The sequence below is a fragment of the Camelus dromedarius genome, chromosome 6 (genome assembly GCF_036321535.1).
Source record: "Camelus dromedarius isolate mCamDro1 chromosome 6, mCamDro1.pat, whole genome shotgun sequence".
Lineage (NCBI taxonomy): Eukaryota > Metazoa > Chordata > Mammalia > Artiodactyla > Camelidae > Camelus > Camelus dromedarius.
Window position 1 is genome coordinate 70,877,746 of NC_087441.1, and position 22,071 is coordinate 70,899,816.

At 35.3% G+C, this 22,071-nt stretch overlaps 1 protein-coding gene across 1 annotated transcript in view; it reads right to left on the bottom strand.

Annotated features, from left to right (window-relative positions):
- Window positions 1–22,071, bottom strand: part of EYS (eyes shut homolog) — a 1,182,030-nt gene that overhangs the window by 515,156 nt on the left and 644,803 nt on the right. The window lies entirely within an intron of this gene.

The following is a 22,071-nucleotide window of genomic DNA, read 5'->3' on the forward strand; positions in this document are numbered from 1 at the left end:
TGACTTAGGAAGTGTGAGTGAGAGTGAGAGAATTAACAGGGAAGCAGAGAATCAAAACAAAATGGTTCTGGGAGTTGTCCTAACCCTGAAACTGCAGTGTTACTCCTTGGTTGTTGAGTTTCTTATTTTTTCCTTACTTTCCCGTATGCCTTTCCAATATCACCCCATTTAATATAATAAGCCTGATAAATCTCCATTTCTTGCAGCTTGAAAATACCTAACCATCAACTATTCACGGCTGTTGATCAAGCCTTAATAAATTTGAGAGATTCTGGTCCTACTAAGGCTCTGCTCTCTACCGCGCTGATGACTGACTGGGCCATAGTAGGTCAAGACAGGTCTCTTACTTACTAAGTCACCTTTGTAGTGTTCATGACGCCTGTAATTCAAGGGCAGCTCTATTTTGTATGTAGAAATACTTCCTTCTCCAGAAGAAATTTCAAATACTTATTTTCATTATTCTTATCATAGCTTCCTAGCAGCATTTTAAAAAAAAAATGTATGCTTGGCCAATCAAAAAAAATTCTTGAGAATTTCTAAATATACCATTGTATCCATATTTATTTATTTATTTGGGGAAAGAAGGGCCACTCCCCTCTTCAAACTATGTCACCGCCAACCACTATACCCTTAACCCATATGTGTGCTTTGTCTTTTAGGGATTTCTTCCCCTCCTTTGCATCCTGAGAAACTTCAGACATACTGCATTTTTTTATTCTTTCTTTCCATATTACTACCTTCTCTTTTTCTTTCTCTTCTATATTTGTTTTCTGTACTTTCAACTCTGTCATTTTTCTCTTACTCCACTGATATTTCAGAAGTAGCAGGTTCTTTTCTTTTTTCCATTATTTGCCATCACTTCATCCTACTAAGTCCTAATTCCTACGTTTGTAAAAGCGATTCAGAACACCTGCATGTTCTGCTTCATGTGGGTTGATGTGAATGGAAGGTGGAAATACATATGGAGGTGCTCTGTCATTGTAAAGTTTTACGTGTTTTATGTATCACCTAGAGAACTACCCTACTTTCACTTTATATAGTCAGAAACAAATTACTGAATGGTGAACTTCTCTCAGACAGAAAGGTCATTGCATTTAAAAACGTGGTCCTTCATTTGTATTTACTCAGTCACATACCATTTGAAAGAGTGTCGTCAATTTTTTTACCTGTCTGAAATATATTCTTTTTGAACTTGGTCTCAAAATTTGTTAAAATACAAAGATAGATAGAAAACAGGAAGCTTTGAATATTAGTGTCAGAAATAATGAAATAGTCCTCCTCTGAATTTTGATGAGCGAATCAACATGTTCAGTTTTCCATAGAGAAAGAAAAAAGAGCTGTCTCACTCAACTATTTCTTATTTATACAATCAAATTAATATTGCTGTCACGGTGACTTCATGACTTACACTTAAAGCCATCTACATAAACAACATCTACCAAAATGTATACAGAGCTGAGTTCTATGCTTAACAATTAATTTTTCTGCCCATTTAGAAGTCCTAGTATTACCAAAGTTTATACGATACATCACCCCTCTAGGAGGAAAAACCTCTCGATCATCTTGTATTATTAGCTATGACATAAACTCCAGCATTCACCTGCATATAAAGCACTTGGGGGTAGAAGACACACACTTTAATGGTGATTTTGAACACCTAAGATTTACTGTGAATGCTCTTGTTAACTTGATTTGAGAGACAAGTATTGTCAGAATGGCTTCCTGGGCTTTATTCCCTTTGCTGTTCCAAAACTGAGATTAAAGCCGTGCCCAATTTCACATTTAAGATGGATAAAAGAAGTACAATTATAAAAGAATATATATAAAAGGACAGAAGAATAATTGAGCACTTTTCAAGAACTTCAGACATTTAATGAATGGGATGGAAGACTATTCTTCATGAAAGGAGAGAGAGTGATGGGACCTGCACTTCTAAAGAGAAAAGGAAATAGTAGCCACAAAGCAATCTCCTTAAGAGAGATTTCACCATCGTATTTTAGAAAAGTTTCAAAGCATGATTTCTGCCTCATTTCTTATTTTTATCTTCTTACCAAGAAATCTATGTATTTATAACTGTACCACAGCAAATACCTGATTTAGGTATGAGGTCCTCTCTGTCCTAAGAAATTGGGGTCTTGGTTCAAAAGGATTGTCATGTGATAACTCTTTAATTGACGCATATAATTTCTATGGTTGAGTAGAATTTGGCTTTTCAGTCCTTGTCCTTTAAAGTCCACCATCTGACACACCACTACAGAGCACAGGTAATTTATTGTGTTTTTTTTCATTGCCATTAATTTACAAGCATTAAGTTTCATAGGTGAATTATAATTACTCCAATACCCAGGGCCTTATAAGTTTCAACTTCTCCTTTAAATGCTCAGTATCACCTAAACCTTGATATATATTTAGATAAGAAAAGAATCAGAACAGTAATTTCTATAATTAATTATTAAAAAAAAAACAGTCTTTTAATGACTCACTATTAAAATACAGGCTAGTCATCTCATTACTTAAGATGTCCCAAATTATAGTCACTTAAAGAAACTGGCTATTTCCTAGATTTATAATGTTTGTACTTTATAGAAAACAGTCTCATTGGATAGATTTATTTGGATGTGCATTTTCTTTTCAAAATTTAAAATTCAAATGACATTTTGTAGCATCATAAATTTGGATTTCATTTATTTGAAATTTTGTACCTCTGAAAATGGCTTGAAGGAGCTATGACAAGTGTTTGCTACTAAAATTAACAGGATTAATAAAATCCAACTAACAGGGCACTGTTTAAACAACTTTACAAAGCACTGTTTGCAAATAAACATTTATAAATTCAAGGAATTTGGAGATTTAAACTGCAGCTCTCTATGTACTGGTTATTGGACTTTGAGTTTCAGAGAATAAGGTAATTTATCAGTTTCACATTCTGTAAAATGGGAATAAGAACAGTCGTGACAGGAATTTGGGAGGATTATCCCTCTTACATTCATTTAAATATCAAAATTTAAAGAGTCTAAGTGACCTAAGGTATCACACAGAAAATGTTGCATGTTTAGGACTCAAACATTATCTTCCAATCTTTTAAACACACTAATAGTTTCCTCAATAAGCAGGTAGTTACTGACAGAGATTCAGATTTTTTTAATCTCATTCATGACGAGGATATGTTACATGTACAAGACATATGTCCTTAGAAATTTTCTCTAAGACTATGACTGAGATGTGATAACACGCCCCCGGTACAGACACCCACAGCATGTGCTCGCTCAGCCACACAGCCTGACCTGCCTCTCCTCCGCCTCCTCCTATCACAAGTGAAAGAGTGAAAACCTAACATAACCAACCAAATGGCCTCCCTGATGCTAAGGCTGTTGGTTGGTGTTTGCTGATTCATTTTGACACGTCATGTTTTGTTTTGTTTTGTTTTGTTTACTTGCTCAATTGCTTTGCTAAAACAGGCCCCAGCTTTCCTTATACACTCTTTTAACCAGAATAGCTTATTCTGTAACCCAGAAGCTGTTTTCCAGACACAAAGTCACAGGTTGAAGACCTCAGAAGAAAGGACAGACCCTAAAGAGTTTTCCGTGGTGCCAGATGGGCTTACCAAGATTAAGAAGGACAAACACAGCACTGCAAGCTGCCCCTGATAGTTATCACTCTTCTGCTCCACCCAGTTTTTCTATGAAACCTCAAGACCCCAATCTCAAGATGGACTTACAGTCTCTAAGGCACTAGCCTGCTGTGACTCCCCTTTGCCTGGCAGAGCAATAAAGCTGCTCTGTTCTGATTCTCTCACAACTCTGTCTCCGAGTCTGAATTCGTTTTTCAGGGCACAGAGGCTGGTTTTTTGGCAACGTCAGCAGAGGAAACTCAACAGCAAAAGAAGTAAACTAGCATGTCAGTGGACGACACCAATGGGACAGCCATAGCTATTTTTAAAATAATGTAGCCAACATTATAGATGAAATATATCTAAGTCATGTTTTTTAATTCATTAGTTAATTTTCAAAAGTGTCACATTTTATTTTCTCTCACAGTTTTAATGATACACAGTCTCTCTACACCCTCCCCATGATGGAAGTTGAGTGTGATGTGGCCAAGGAAAGAGGATGCTAAGGCAGGATGGCACGTGGGACAAGGTCCCTCCACGCCAGTTACATACACTGTGAATTCCTGGATAGACTTCTGACCATTCACAGGTTTGTGTTGTCTTCTCCTCTGGTTTCATGGGTAAAGCCATGGAAAGTAAGACTTTTCAAAATGTAGCTGACTCTTTTATGTTATTTCAAATTTACAGACATGACATATGCCATATAAATTCCTCATGCCTTCCTACCGCATGCTGAGTCCTTATCTTAATATTGCCTTATTCTCATTAATTAATTGCCCATACTGGCCAGGACAGAAACTTACAGTCTTCAAGTGCTTAGTAGAAAAGTCTTTCCATAGTAGTCACTTTTTTTTTTCCTATTTGCAGGCAATTAAAATATGTTTTGAATATGGAACAGTAGCATCAAATTTTAAAATCTTCTTCATAAGTCTATTAGATTTTATCTGATTTTAGGTGATTACCAGATAAAAAAGTTGGAGAGTACTTTTTTGAGATGTAAGAGGAATACTAGTCCCTGATTGCAGAGGTGAGGAGTCGATGACTCCTCGGGGTTTAGAAACTGTTGCTTCACATCAGATTACTTCGTTTATTCTTTTGACTCCATGGGTATGAAATGAATCCAAAAATAATCTGGAAACTTCAGGATAGATGATTTTAGTTTTCATTCCATCGATTGCTCACTGATACCTCACATCAAATTCATCTTTCCACTGACAGTATTGCATTCCTTATTTATATTCTGTTCTCAGAGCATGCACTATAACGGGGTGATGACTGCCCACTTCATACACAGAGGGTCATCTCTGACACACACAAGCTTAGAGCACACTGCTTGTCCCTGAGACCTATTAGTGAAAAGGTTGCTTTAACAATTTTAAAAATGAAAATCAAGAGCATCTGTGATGTTTATGTGACCCACAGGCAGTTACAAGGCAAATGTACATACTTGGCTAGCAATCACCATAGCAACAGTCAAGTAATTGCTTTTAAATAGCAAAAGGTGCCTTTATGGAAATCATGTCAAGAATTTGCAGTTAACTCCATGTCAACAAAGCATTAATAGGTCCTTGGTTCTTTAACAGGAGGTTCTTTTAATCAAAAAGTGACAGCTTTGCAATTATTCATTTCAAATTTCAGGAAAATCAAACAAACCAAAGAGAATGTATTCTCCAGCTTCCAAGGAGTGATTGGCAAAGCAGTATCTCATTTCTCTCTTCCTCAGCATTTTCTCTACTTTTGCATTTTCTGTATAGATAAGACCTTAAGGCAATGCTTGTATCACTTGTTTTCATCATCTCCCTATAATTATCTTATAAAGATTTATTATGAAAATAAATTCACATTTTGAGTATATTTTCTGTGATAAGTTTGTGAAATGGCATCCAGAGGGAATCATACGCTGCATTTTTTTTTTCCTGAAACATTTTGTAGGTTCGATTCAATTAGCATATTTTGAAAGGTGTTTAGTGTTTTTATACACCAGGCCTCTTGAAAAATTCAGCTTTCCAATAACTATATTCCCTGGACGCTCCTTATTCTCATCCTAACCAAATAAAACAACCTACTTACGAATTTAAATCATAATGCCATTTGCATTTTCTGTTATACCTTAGAAATAGCTCTAAAATACTAAAATATAGAGGAAACTGCAGAGAGTATCCACATTTTTTTCTTTTTCAATTGAAGAAAAGGGAGTGTTTTCTCTTTGCATGGAGAAATGAGACATTAAGGGCTGAAAGAACAAGCATTCCTGTATCCAACTTACACTGAAATAGTTGGCTGACAATGACGCACTAACACATTTTTAGATGACATTAAACCATTGACTTTTTTGGCAAAACATCTGTATCGCTACAAAAATTTTGTACTTAACACCTATATATTTGTCAATTTTTAGTCAGGAAACTAGAGAAGATAAAACCCTATCCAGTAGGCCCCTTCTGAGACAGGAGGGAAGGGGGCAGGGCACAGCCATTCAAGGAATGACAGCAATTAACGCCAAAATGGTGGAAGATTCAACTCCCAGTTGGCCCTGAGGCTCAAGATGGCGGGAGATTTGACTTCCAGTTAACCTTGAGCTTCATTATACACTCACTGTAATGTATTGGCATGGTGAATGACACTCCCACAGGCACCGTGACATTTCTGAGGCTGACCCCGTAAAGGGTCAAAAGTTGGGTGGTGGCCCAATTCCTGAGAATCCCAGCCCCTTCCCCAAATGTAGTTGAGATAATCCTCTCACTTGTCAGCATATGAAGTTACCTAGCCCACATACACTAACAGCCCCACACCTGGTGGCCACTCTCCCTTCTGAGTGAGATGGACCACACTCTGTTTATGGAGTGTATATTTACTTTTACCTTAAACTGAACACCCAACCCCAACACCTCATGGCCTTTCTCTTACCTTTTGAAACAGCCTGCACTCTGTGTGTATCTCTAAATAAATCTACCTTTGCTCAGCTGTGGCTTGCTCCTGAATTCTTTCCTCCTAGGACCCATACTGGTGAGGTGTGCCCCAGAGACTCAACCAAGACCTGGGACATACCCCTCCTCTCACTCCACATCCATTTACCTGTCTCAATGTTCAGTGCCTGGCATCTAAGGGGTTCCTTAGAAGTGTACATGGCCACCACTCACCAAACACCTGTGTCAGAACCTGCATTTTTTTTTTTTTTTAACCAGAGCCCAGTGGTGTGTACTCACTTTAAAGATTGAGAAACTTGGCTAGACCAATATAGTTTTATGCAGTTTTCACCTGCTATTGATTAACTTTAGTTTAACCAGCAAATTATTTTGACACACTAATTGGCCAGTTTGGGGTATAATGCAATTTTGCTCACTCTGAAGTGGTCTTGTGGTGAAGTTTTGAAAATTTCATACTAAATTCAATGACATCATAGTCAAGTTACATTCTGTGTAGGTAATTATTAATAATTAGGTAATTCCAAACAAGAACACCAAAGACCTTGTACAGTTAAGATGAAAGGATTCAAAGATGTTAAAACTCTTGCAGGGTCTGTTCTTAAAAATCCATTAGAATAACTCACATGAATTTTTAAAAATTCAAGGTGAATGATACTTTCTGAAAAACGGAAGTAGCCATTTTAAGCTACATAGAAGCACCATTAAAAATGAATGTGATTAAGACACTTTTATTTGCTTAGCCGCTTTATGAGTATGTATATTCTGGCACCAAGTAAGATTATAAAAATCACTTAAGGGTATAAATTCCAGACAACTTTTTACAATACAGTTAGCATCTTGGCTATAATACTAAGCATTTGTGAGTTTTCTCCTATGAAGAATGAGCTAACCAAAGTATTCTAGACTATCTGGCTTCCCCAAATAGGGCTTGAGAGGCTTGTTAACTCTCTTTAAATAAATATCTGCTTTTATTCCTCCTGGAGCGTGTTAACATAAAAATGACCATGATGTAGCCCAGACAAAGCAAGGCTGGCAGTTCAGCATATCTGTCCTTGTGATGTTTAATTGTATCCTCTTATTTGAAACCCATTGTACCTTCTCTGTCACCTCGCTGTGGACAGCGTTTCACATAAGCTCCTTGTATTTCATCGTGAGCTGCTGTACAGGATGATCCTATCTGTGTAATCAATACGTCACACAGTCGGTATTTTAAATCAGTGTATATTCAATATGCAGTGGAGACTGCTGGACCTCCAGTCACATTTTAGGTGATTTGTTTACAAATCAACAGACAAGGAGAACACAAATTTAGTTTTATTTATATAAGGAAGATGTCCACCTTTTATCGATAACTACATTCATCTAAAAGAATGGATTGCTTATAGTGTATACGTAAAAACACAAAATAAATATTGAACTATGAAAGCATATTATAATACTATAAAACCAGGAGACTTTATTGCCTGGGAACTTAATATAAATTTGTAATACAAAATGGCTCAAGGATTCTATACAGAAATCCTTTTCTTTCTCTTTTCTTCTTTTTCTCTTTCTTTTTCCTTATTTCAATTAAATAGATATTTAATTGGGATCTTTCTATGATGCAAGCATTTTTCTTTTTGCTGAGGTTCTGTCAGTGATCAAAAAGCTCCTGCTCTTATGTCATCTGCCTTCCACCAGGAAATCAAATGTAAAATTGTACATAGCTATCGATACAGAAGACACAAATGCATATTCACATATCTGTATGGATTTGTGTGTGAATGCGTTTATAGTTAGTTGCATATAAGAACTATAAATGCATATATATGTGTGTATTTGTGTGTGAATTTATGTGTAGTCACTCATATATAAGTACTATGAAAAATTTAATCAGAATGCTGATAGAGAGTGTTATTTTAAATTGAGATTGAATGGTTATGAAAAGCTACTCTTGAGATTAAAATTAGGATAGAAATTAATGCAGTCCAGGAATGAACCCTCCAGTTATCCGGGTGAAGTCCTCATAGACAAAAGAGTGAACAAAGGCAAAGAGCCTGAGATGAAGAAGCTGACATTTAAAGGAACAGCTAGCTGATCACTGGGGCTGGAGATCATGGGCAGAACTGCGGTGTGAAAGCAATGGGGCAGATGGGCTGTCCCTGGCAAGACAGGTCACGGTGGACATTTTGGATTTCATTCTAAATGCAGTGCTTAAAAGATGATAATTTTACTGTTGGGAGGAATAATGATGTCAGGAAATAACAGTTGGGGCAGAGTGACTAGCTAAGTGTTTCTTGCAGTAGCTGAGGCACAAATTACAGCATCTTACGTGAGAGTGGGCCAGTGGAGGTAGTGAAGCATGTTCAGATTGGGATATGTTTAGAAAGTAAAGCCAATAGAATTATCTCATAGGTAGATTTAGGGACAAGAGAAATAAAGAAGCCAAGAATGATTATTGTCATTTACTTATTGAATGAATACATTTGCTATTTACTGAAATAGGATAAGTCTTGGGAAGAAATAGGTTTCAAAGGAGAATCAATGATACTTCCAAGCAGAAATGAGTAGGGAAAAATGATACAAATTCTGTTTACGAACCAAAAACAGACTCACGGACATAGAAAACAAACTATGGTTACCAAAGGGGAAAGGGCAGGGGAGGGATAAATTAGGAGTTTGGGATTAACAGATACACACTACTGTATATAAAATAGATAAACAACAAGGACCTATTGTATAGCACAGGGGACTGTATTCAATGTCTTGTAATAAGATATAATGGAAAAGACTATGAAAAGAAAATATATACGTATGTATACGTATGTATATGTATAACTGAATCACTTTGCTGTATACCTGAAACTAACATTGTAAATTAACTACACTTCAATTAAAAAAAATGCAGAAATGAATAGGGCTATAGCTATCTGAATCTGAAGTTCACAGAAAAATAAGAGCTTTACATGCAAATTGGAAGGCTGTTAATACATAAATGCTATTTAAACCCATTAAACTTATTGAAGTCATCTAGGGGATATATGCAGCTGTAGAAAGGGAGAGGTCCAAGATACATAGGTAGTCAAATCATGGATTCAGTAACCACATAAACTAAATGTTGTTTGTATTCCAATTGAAAATATATCATTGAATATAGTTTAAAAATTACTTTTTTCATAAATTTTCTAAAAACAGAAATTATACTATCAGGGTTAGGTGAAGGTAGTAAAAAGATCACATGCTAAAAGCTACATATGCTGTTCCAGAAAGAGGAATACTTGAGAGATATATCAAATATATATATTCACACACAGATAGATAAATATAGATATAGACACTATAAAACTACACATGTGTATAGTTGGTTTGCATATATATATATATACATATATAATTATTTTGGTAAAAAAAGAAAAATATTCTAATAATTTGATGTGATTTTAACTTGAAACAAAATGTTAAGGTTATGCCAATATTCAGTATATAAAAAATATCTTCTTATATATTCTTTTATTCCAAGCAGTGTCAACTGAATGCTCCAAAGTGCCAGGAAATTAGAATTGATATTTCTTATCAAAATTCAATTCAATATGTATGATTATAGGATTCATTATTTTAAGATGAAGCTTCCTTTTACTTTTTGACATTCATGATTTATCTATCATTCTATTCCTTAATGATTATGAAATTTTGAAAATCTGTCCTGAACTAAATTTGATGTTATTCTAAAGAATTTCAAAAATATTTTTAATGATCAATATTTTGTTCAATGTAAGTTTTTTTTTAGTAAAAAGTTCGTTCATAAGTTTTCAGTGGTCATACCTATAATTTTCAGTAAAAAGTGAAGTTTTAAATAGAGTTTTAGAGAACTATAATAGATAAATCTACATATATAGAACCTTAAGTTTAAAAGTATATAAGAACAAGCAAGCACCTATAATTTTTTAAATTATTAATAATACTGTTACTACTAAAATCCAAACAACTGAATATTTCCATTTAATGATGGTTGAGTGGAACTATTTTGTATTGGGTAGAGTGAGGAAATCAAGTATCTAATTTTCACTCTAATTTTCTGTCTGCTTCTAATTTATTGGAGGGAGATTTAATACTTTTTTATTTAACTAGAATAATTTTAGCTTCTTAATGTGAAAAATGAGGAGGCTGTCTCGATTAAATCTAAACTTGTATTTTTATACTTGATGAGTATATTTTATGCTCCTAGTCTCAAAATTAATAGTAGCATGATTTCCAGTATATAACATACATTCTTTCATTTAAAACAATATTTATAATATCTCTGTTCCTGCTAGATACTTTTCTAAGTAACTATTAACTTAATTTTTACAAAAAAATAAATGATTTTCCATAAATTACACAACCGTTACAGGTAAAATGCAGTATTTTGACTACAAATCTATGCAATATTAAATACATTACAGATACTTTACTGTTTAAAGGTTGTGCACAATGCAAATGTTCAAAAATATATTCACTAATAGTAAACAGTAATAAGACTGGATTTAGATATTAAAGTAGATGACTTGAGGTTTACAGATAGAACTAACAATTTATATTATCAAAATGCCTAATTTGGCTGACTAGAAAAGGTCAATGACTAAGTTTTCACATTTTTTGGGTTATTACTGGAACGTATTTTCTCTAGACCTAGAGTTCATTAGAGGTGCATAGTCTCAAGTTCTGGCATTCTCTGATCTAGAGAACTAGTTTATAGCATTTCTTTTTTTCTTTTTTGAAGCAGATGAAAAAGAATTCTTGGTCTTTAAAGAACATCAGAGAGCCTTTTCAAACAAACACTAATATAATCATCAATAATTAAACTGTCTAGAGAAATCTCATGTATTTAAAATTCTGGGACCAAATTTGTCTTGAGAATTAAAAGGGGCACTCACTGTCTTCTAATTATAATTAGTGCAGGGAGTATGCTCATTATGTCTACTAAATCTGAACCAGATATTAGGTCTAAGAAAACTTCTCAAAATTTTCTGCATATTATATAAATCATCTTTGTAATTAACTAATTTGTGGAATCAATTCGATCAGTATCTACTACACACTTTTGCTGAGTACCAAGGCTATCATATTTAGGAATAAAACAGACAGCTCATTTCCTCAAGGAGTTGATAGCCTTGTAAAGGATTCATAAGATTGATCAAATAATCAGAACCAATATAAGAAATCAACTGAGATAGGTTATGGTTTGGTTTGAAAGTATGTGGTATTATATGAGAACAAAAATTTAAAAGAAATAAAAGTCTCTCTGAATTTTGATTTACATCTTCCCAGAAAACTAAAAATATCTACCAGTTTTGTTTTGAAATGTACACTTTTCTGCATGTTTCATATACAAATTTAGAAGCCACAAAATATTATTATATTTATTATCTCAGTGTAGATTCAACATTTATCCTGCTTTAAAAAATAAATGTCATATCTGTCTGAAATTTGAAATTTTGGTTTTCAAAATATTATTTCAAGAAAATCTCTTTCTTTTCAATAAACTATAAGTTGCTTTTCATGGTAGTATTCTGCATGAAGAATTAATCTATGATAGGATTGTGTTTTGGTCCACCTTACCTCACTAATAATGTAATATTGACATGTCAGTGGAACAAACTATATTATCTCTGCTTTGAAAGAAGAGTTTTCCTCTGTGTACAAGGGAGAGAAATTGACCCTACGGGAGCAGACCAAGGTTCAAACCCTAACTCTGACAGTGACAGGATGTGTGATTCCGAGACGGTTCACAAAGGAACAGTGCCTCTGCTGGCAGTAATTATGAAATAAATAGTGGCTGCCATCATCCTCGTTGTCATTATCATCATCCTCATTGTCATCAGTGACAGTAATAATAAACGATGTTTGCTTCCCTAAAATCTGTATCAAAATCAAAGTTGATAAAAATGGGCACTTAACTTCACATTCTTTTCTGAAGCCATATAGATGGGTATATCTTAGGCACTACACATTTTAGCAAATATTTAACAACTGAATCTATTATTTAAATTGTATTTTAAAGCATCATTTATGCTCTACATCAGTCCACTCTTGACTTGAAGTAAATAAAAGTTAAAAGGAAGGGAAGTTTCATACTGGGCATTGGACCTGAGGTCCCTCAGGGAGGGCACCCGTTTTACTCTAATCCTTCAGTTACTAAAAGGAAAAATTGTTTATTTCAATAGATCCCTTATGTTTTGAAGCCTTTACCCCCCAGAAATTCCTATCATAATTCTGATAACAAATCTCAGAAAACTACTTTTCTCAATGTACAAAGTTATGGTTACCTTGGAGCTAAATTGTTAAAATTAATTTTATAAATAGTCAACATATTATGATTCAATGATAAACATCTCTCTGTGAATTTGACATTCTCTAAGCCTAAAGTGAATTCTATCTATTGAGGACAAAGGGTCACTTGCCATCAACTTATCAATGTAATCATTTATGTGTATTAAGCCAAGAGCAGCTGAGGACCTTCCAGGCATCAAGTCTTGTGCTCTGAACTCCAGACCCAAATAAATGTAAGACTTGGCATCTTTTCCAAGGAGCTCACTGTCAAGCCAAAGAAGAGTCAAATAAGAAAATAAATAGAATGCAATACGGTGACTGCAAAATTGGAGAGAATGTGACAATAACTGGGTAGCATAATTTGAGAACAGATAAAGATCAATGAGAGGTGGAAGAAAAAGCTGTCTGATGGGTGAAATGTGAAATAAATCTCAGATTTTGTCAATAAGGTATTTCTAAAAACAGAATTTTGTTAGAGATTGCATAGGAAAGCAAATTCTATGATAAGAAATTTGCATGAAAATAAAAATGTAATTTATGCCCCAAATACGCCAAATAGCAATAAAAAATAAAAGACTGATTTCTTCTTTCAGCCATGATGGAGTAGCAGAGATGAAATTTAACTCTTTGTTCTAAATAGCTAGAAAGTGAGCTTTATATATAAGACAACGGTCTTCAGACACTGGACACCAGGCTCCCATAACAGCCATCCATTTGATTCTCCTCTCCTAGACCTGGAGGGGTCTGGACTCCATCCAACATGGGCGGGGGAAAGCGCATGGACCACGGCCTTCTCCATGAGTTGAGGAGACTGTTGAAACTCAGGGAGATCAGGAAAGCCAGAATTAATGGGCCAGAGAGAAGAGAGCTGTGCAGCGATCCGGAGACCTGCAGAGGGTTGTCTCCCATTCCCCAAGTGAGTCTTAATCACATAATTCTGTGAGGGAAGGTGGAGTTTGTGAAAAAAGCCTAAGAAAAGAGTTCCGACAAAGATCTGAGATGCCAGAAAGCACATTGCTGAAAACATATGTACAAGCCCTTAGTTCTCCCATGACTGAGATGGACTCGCAAAGAGAGCAAGTGAAGGAGGGTGAGCCTGCAAAACAGATCAAGGAGTAGCATCCAAAGAGAGGTTGGACCGTGAGCATCGTGCCGAGACCTTCCCGTGGTCCAACCCATTAGCTGAAAGCAGCTTTTAATGTTGTAACAACATTTGGGCACAATATCAACAACTAATAAGAAATTCTCCCTACATCAGCACAAAAGCGATCCACGGACACAGGAATAGCAGTTATTTTCTCAGGGGAGTCAATTCAATTCAGAAATCCCTTGTGTGACACTGATTTCAATGCACACTGGGGTGGGGCGGCGGGGGGCGGTGTAATGGGAAGTGAAAGCGTGAGAACAAATGAGGAGGAATAAATCACATGTGAAAATGAATACCGTGGAAGACTATATTTAGAGACAGGGTTCGTTCTAAAAAAATATGGCGATTAATTCCATTGGGAGTCAGAAGGTGAGGGACACTATGGATGGCTCCTTGGAGAAAATGAAGTTTTGACAGAAGCCTTGAAACGAGAATGACTTCAGCAGGGTTTGAGGATGAAAGCCGCTTTAAATTCAGAAAACAGCTTGTGAAAAGCCTGAAGTTATGATGTTAAGGAAAATAACTCTGGCCTGAGAGGAAAAGCCTTTCTTCTGGTCATCTACAGATTACTATTACTTGATATTCTTCAAGGGAAAATGAAAATCTTAGGGACATGTGCAGAGAAATGGCGAAGTAAGTGAATCTAGAACAGAAATAGATGAAAAAGTCAGTGTTGTAAGATGACTAAAATGAACACAACACAAACTACAAATAGACCCTATATAAAATGAAGTCCCTTTTTATATTACAAATGAAATTACTTATATATTGCTTTAAATTACATTCCAGTTTTGTAAAACCTCACTCAGTTGTGCATATTTTATTATAGAAAAGATGACTTCCAAGGGCCATGCATCATAACAGCTCTGGAGAGATCGTTTAAATAGTTACATAGTGTGTATTAATTTATATCATGTGTACTTCTAATTATTTAGAAGAGTATCTGTCTGAAATATATTATGCACATGAATAAGATAGACATTATATTTGGACCCGATATTTTTTAACCACAATGAGCATTTGTATTGAGAGTAATAACTTTTAGGAGATCATTTAGCACTGTTCTTGAAATTGATGTCAAAGACAAAAAGTGTGGGACCATGTATGGATTAAAAACGATGTGACTAGCTTTGAGTTATTTACTTAATTGAGATTAAAGCTATCAGTCAGGCTTGCTTTATTGTTTATTGTAATGTTTTATATACTAGTAGTTACAGAAGAGTTCCACTGACTTGATATCAATTATTCTTAAGCTGAGAAATAAAAGGTCAAGTAAGGACTGTTTCTCATCATGCATACACACACTCTTGTGCATATTCTTTGGGTCTCCAGCTCAAGATACTCAGTTACTATAGAAACCATTTCTAGGGAAACAGGAGAAAGAAGTATGAGTGTTTCTTTTTCCAGCTGTGTACCTGAAATAAATGAATAGTAAACAAGTTGCAGTGCTTCTCTTGAATACAGGTGCTTATCCGTTACACTTTAAATAAATGAGCTGAGGACTTGATACTACCAGCTTGGAAATTATTTGTCTAAATAGATGAAGTTGTTTCGTAATGTCACATATTATCTGATTAAAAGGACCGACAACGAATGGCTAACCATATAAGCAGATGCACTGGAAAAAAGACCATTCTCCAAAATTTGAGTCTGTTCGAAAACTTCAATTAGAAACAGCTTAAAATATAACTATTTCACCCCATAGGAAAGAGTTCATACCTGCTTCTAATTAGAGAAAATCTTTTTCAGTTCTTCACTTTTTCACATGAAGAAGCTGAGGTTAGAGATTTGCCCGTAATCTCAGAGTAATTTAAGGAGCACTGGATCAGGATTCAGATCCCCAAACCTAAATCCAATCTCCTCCACCACTCAATTTACCTCAGAAATATGTTTTTAGGGACAATAACATGGATCCAATTCATACTGACTATCTCCCTCTGTGCTCAATACTAAGGGCACAAAAATAAGTGAGATGCAAGTCTTACTTTTAAGCAATTTATTTTCGAGGGTGTGTTGAAAGCAAAGGGACAATTTCACACATAATACAAGGGTACAGTTTTAATGGCAGAGTCATCATAGAGACACTGTGCCAAGGCCCTCACCATCACAGTGCTTGTCCCTGGTCACCGCAGAACCCTGCGTGGGTGCTGTGAGGACCAAGTGAGGAATTGCATTCATTGTGTTTAGCTCACTCCTACCACCTAGGAAAGCTTTAATATATTCAGCTATTGGTTTTGCAAGAAAGTGGTTAACAGTGTTTTATAAAGAACATGTAATATAATCATCGGGTAAAATTTGCTCCATTCTGGGAACCGCTACCCGAGTTAGAGCCACAAATAATATTCCTGGTCTCTCTCGCTTTTTTTTTTTTTTCCATTTCTTACCCTTTTTTTCACTTATAAATTATTGTTTTTCTGATCTCAGTCTGAACACTGAGAATCCACTTCGGCCTGTATTCATTTATCGAGACCAGAGCCAGGAAAGAGGGACCCTGACCATGGTTTGCCAGCTGGGAGTCTACCTGTTGTGGGGTCTTCTAGTTTCTGTCTACACCTCTGCACATGACAGTTTTCTGGATTCTCCTGCATTGTCAGCAGAGTACTAAGATGAGCCTTCCAAGGACCCTCATCCTTGATTATCTCCCTTTGAGTGAGGGTGGATCCTGTGACTGTGGTAAAATATCACTCAGGTGACTATATTTTGCTAAAGGACAAAGGAAGATTACCTGGGTGGGCCCAGTCTAATCAGGAGCCCCTTAAGCAGAGAGTTTTCTCCCACCGAAGAGGAAGTGAAAGAGATTCAAAGGGTGGGAGAGGTTAGACACCAGGAATATTCTCCATTACTGAGTTGGAGGGGGCTGGGGACACACCCCTGAGACTGGCTTCTAGGAGCTGAGAGTTGTACCAGCTGATGGCCAGTGAGAAAAAGCCACATCAGTCGTACAAAGCACAGAGAACTCATTGGCACGTGCCTGGATTTCTGACCTACAGCATCTGTAAAATTACATATAACATTAAGATTGTGGTGACTTGCTACTTAGCAATTAAAAAAAAGAAAAAGACACCCTGCTTTTGGCTTAAGCCCTTTTCTCCAGCATCTGCCACCTCTGAACCATCTCCCAGCTGAGATCGCTTTCATTCACGCCAGCCTCCTCTGACCTGTCATGCTTCAGCCAGCCACCGAGGCAGGTTTAAAACTTGAAAGTGACACATAGCAGGGTTGGCTTTTTTCTTTTAATGAAGAAAATTACAGAAATAGATTTCTCCATTCATAAAAAAGAATAAGATTGAAAAAAAAAAAGATGAGAAGTGGTATTTCCAGCATTTATACAGGCAGTTACATTATCTGGTCCTCATCATAAATTGCTTTCCAAATCCCATCGTCAGTATCAATAAAGTTAATGCTAATGTATTTTTTTTAATTCTCAGGTTTGAACTAAATATTTTAAATGTATGCCAATTTCCATGTAGTTTCCTCAGATTAATCGTGACCAGGTCTAAAGAAGGTGTGATACTTGTGAAGATTAGCAGGACCTGAGTATAATTCAAATATTTTCTATTTTCCCTTATTTTAAAAATCATATTTTTATTTTTCTAGAACAGATATATGTGGATTAACAATATTTAAAAAGCATAAAAATTTCCCTTTAAAATATGGTAACATTTTAATATTTACCAAATATAATAGTTGGCAGAAGTACTAAAAGTTTGGCTTGACTTGCCATTTCTGAAGCTGGAGTCAGTAGACCAGGATTCTTCCTTCTCTCTTATGGGAACCTATTATTTTTTCCCCCTAGGACTCTCTCATGCTTCTTCAATTTCCTTACCTGAATTTGTTTCAAACCAAGGAAAGCAAATATCTAAAATGCTAAGAAGCTTAAATCAATTTCAAATGCAAAATTTAAAAAAAATCAACATCAAAGTATCTTTGAGAAAATTTGCTTTGCATTGAATCGAAATTAATTATGTAGGTGAGGGCAAGTTTCAAAGTTTAGGACGCTGGAGACTTAAGTTTACCATTTAGAACTAGATCTGCCTTTCTACAAAATCTGTAAGTGCTAAGATATAAATTCCCTGAAGAAATAATTGAAAGTTAGCTTTGAAAGATAATAGATCCTTTCATGCAAACAAAATATTTAAAAGCATCATTAAATCATGGATATTAACTTGGCTGGTGTGCTATTAGCAGTTAAGAAATTAAAAAAAATTGTTAGCACTAAGTGGAAAGCTTCAAATAAATATTAAATGTATAAAGGGATAAAGGATCAAGGATTTCAATGACTTTCTCTTCAGGAGACAAATCCAGAGAAAAATCCAGGAAGAATAATCTTTCAAACAATTTTAAGATGCAATAAATGTGTTTTATTAACATATTTATTAAAAGCAAATTATTCTTATTAAAATTGGATATACATAGCACATTAAGAAGTTGACTCTGACCCACAACTCTTGTCATGTATAATGCTTAAAAAAAGAAAAAAACAACAAAACAAAGCAAAAAACTATTTCAAAGAACTTGTACTACCTTTGGAAATCAGTTCTGTTCCTGAGATTTTACACTTATTAAAATGAAATTTAAGTATTTTGTCTTTAATATTAGTGGTTCTATTCAAAATCTAGGCACACAAATATTTGTAGTTTATAAGTTGGGGTGCTTATATAGCCAATATGATAAAATTAATAAACTACTATTTAAATGAGTTTAATTTCTTGTTTGTGATTTAGTCAGTTAGTACAAAAGCTCTCAAGAAACTTCTTTTTGAAATGAGCTGAACAGAAAAAATGGATCAAATCGATTTCTGTCACCAGAAGATAGAGACAATTAGTACCAATTAATAAAATATAAAAAAAGTTTTTATAGAGGTTATAATTTCAAGCAAAATCCGTATCTTTTATAATACTGAATTTATATATGTTTACAAATCGGCAACAAATGTTTTGGTGAGGAATAAGACATGGGAATGATTTAGAAATAATTTGTTCTCTTGCTTTTATTTTCTCACAAAGTGAAGGGCAAAGACCAGCTAATTAATTGTCACTTCAAAGGTTGTAACTGCTTCTTTGTTTAGTGGCTAGTACTTCTAATAATGCCTTTTCTAGTTTATACAAGAACATTATTTTGTCTAGATCTTTCACATCTGAAAAGTGCTTTCTGATGCTTATAAAATTTATTTTTGTGAGGATTTCATCTTTGAGCCATATGCTTTTATTATTTACTTAATTTTGTTTGCTTTAACCATTAGTAATGTCTACCACTGTCTTTGTCTTGAAATACAGGTGACTCAGAATGACATCTTCCAATCTCCATGTAGAAAAATACAGTACATGGTTATAATCTAAGATCAAAAGAGTTGTGCTTATCCTCTGAGATTTTCCAAATTACATCTGAAATATTATTCATTTGCAAATATAAATTGAATATTCATGTCTTGTTTGTGAAGCATTAAATCACTTTTTTGAAAGCAAACTGTCTTGAAAGTTTTGGAGGAACGAGAAGGGGAATCAACAGGAATATAGAAATGCATGTTTTTTCTACATTTGAAGGATCCTATAATTCAAAGCTGAGAGAGTGAGGGTGAGACGTAGTCTACCATCAGGGTGTGAAGGCAGGATGAGGAGTGAGGAGCTCACAGGCTCACATGGGTTTTAGGGAGGCCGGGGAAGGTAGCACGACCACCTCAGAGGAATAGCTACTGAATCTTCGGGAAATTGATGATACACCTTGAGAAGTTTTAACGGGCGTTAAAGAGACCGAAGGAAGGGTTAGTAATCTCTGGCCAAAGTATAACCAGGGATTTTTAAAACCATTTAAAATACAAGAGTGTGACTATGTCTAGAAATAAAATGTCAAAATAGAGTAAATTAATCAACAGTAAGTGAACAAATCAAAATAGGGCATATATCAGTAAAATTCAGGGCAAGCAGCCAGCTTAGATTTCACGGACTCAAAGCTTAAGGACCAGACAGACATTAAGTATGGTTGGGGCAGTAGTCTAGAAACTGCAGAAAGTATACAGTTGGATCAAAAAAAAAAAAAAACCTCAAAAGTTTAGGGAGAGGCTAGCATTTGGGGGGGGGCCACTGTGACAGTAATTTAAATATATTTATTCATGTAATTCTCAAAAGTGGCTCCACAAAATTAGTGGTAGTGCAGTTCTACAGATGAATAGCAGAGGCTAATTAGACAGCTTTTCTAAAGTCAAAGAATTAGTTAAGTCACAGCACAAGAATTGGAGGCTTTGTGCATCTTCCAAGCTTCTGCCGTATTACCAGGCAATGACATTATACAACTCAAGTTTAAAAAAAAACAAAAACAAAAAACTCAGGTAAGTAGCCCAGGGAGTGCATAAAAACTCTGAGTCAACTTTTTGCTTTTAGCATGTCCTTGTAGGAAGATGGTGAGTGAGACACACAGGGAACATCTAGTGACAGCAGAAGGCAGAAATTGGAGTGATGCGGTTGCAAGCCAAGGAACACCTAGGAAGCCCAGCAGAAGCCAGCAAAACAAGAAGGAATTCACCTTTCTAGGTTTCAGAGGGCAAGGGTGGCCCCCACCAAACCTTGTTTTCAGATCTCCGGTGTCCAGGACTGTGAGACAGTACATTTCTGTTAAGTCACCCAGCTTGTGTTACTTTGTTATGTCAGACCAGGGAAACTAGTATCTTTGTTCATCAAAATATAGTCATAATTCTAGAAAGATCACAAATAAATAAAAGGAGTGTCATAGAACCTACATGCTTTTCTATATTTTTCTCATATTAAAATTGAAGCATCTTTTCCCATGTAAACATCCAGATATAACATCATTGTGAATAGGCAAGAGAAACTGGGAGGAGACTAGGAGAATTGGAGGAGGTCAAAATCATCAAAGTGTCTGCCTTTGGAGCGAGGGATGAGAAAAATGGAATGTGACAAGGTTTTGCTCACATAGGGCAAACTTCCTGGAAATGGAGAATTTGTGTCGTGATTGTTTCCAAGGGGTGGCTGTGGGATTTCTGCACAAGAGGAGAAGGTGTAACTCAGCTGTAGTAACTAAGAACCTTCCATCTGAGAAGTGACTTACGAGGTATTGTCGATGAGTTGTAAGTTATACAACCACACCATCTTGTTAAAGTATAAGGATGATACATTTAAGTGTGTAATTAAACCATGTTATTTTCAGAAACGTTGAAAAGTTAAGCATATCTTATTGGACATACCAAATACAATGATTTGGTCTTTCATATTACTGCGTTCCCAGCCATAAGCTACACACCTCAAAACTTTAAAATATTGATCTAATACGCATTTCTTCTGAATCATACACATATACCCTCACACACACACACACACAACCTATAAACTTCTCACTGAAGGAAAATTAACTTCATTGCCACAACTACACTTAAAATTCTACCAGATAGAACTTCTTTTAAAAATGAAACAAAAAATCTTCACTTACTGTTAAATACAATTCTTTAAACTAATTTTTTGCATGCATTCCCAACTTGATAGTAATTTACAAAGGTAGAGGAGATTAGTAATTTCTAAAATGCTTTAAACTGAAACAATTATCTAAGAAAAGTAGCTTTTCATTAATTATTTCAAGACTCCAAATTCAATTTCATATATGGGATATTATCTTCTCTCAATTGTTATATAGAGTTTTTGTTAAATAAAGGACATAAATTTAATTTGTATTCTGAGTTATGTATACAATGAAAGCCTCACAGCTTTGCATTAAGAAGTGATAAGCCACACCATGTAGGATGGGAAAACCTAAAGTTCCCTTGATTTTTTTCATCTTTCCAGTTTAAAAAAATACCAGCACTGAAGAAAATGTTAGAAAATGTATGTTATATTGTGTTCAACCTGACAAAGAAGCTATTTTAAGAAATGAGAATAATAAGAGTTATTCCCAAACTTTGAAAGATTCATTGTCATGAATTGAACGAGTTCAGTTTCTGATTGCTTGCCAGCAGTGTAGCTGTCTCCTACCTACTCCTGCATTGATCTGGGAGCCTTTGTGGCAGTGCATAAAGAATAACCACCTGGGTCAGGTGCAACAGCAGGTAGCATCTCCATTGAACGGGCTGCTGCCCTGATTACAAAGAGGCTGTT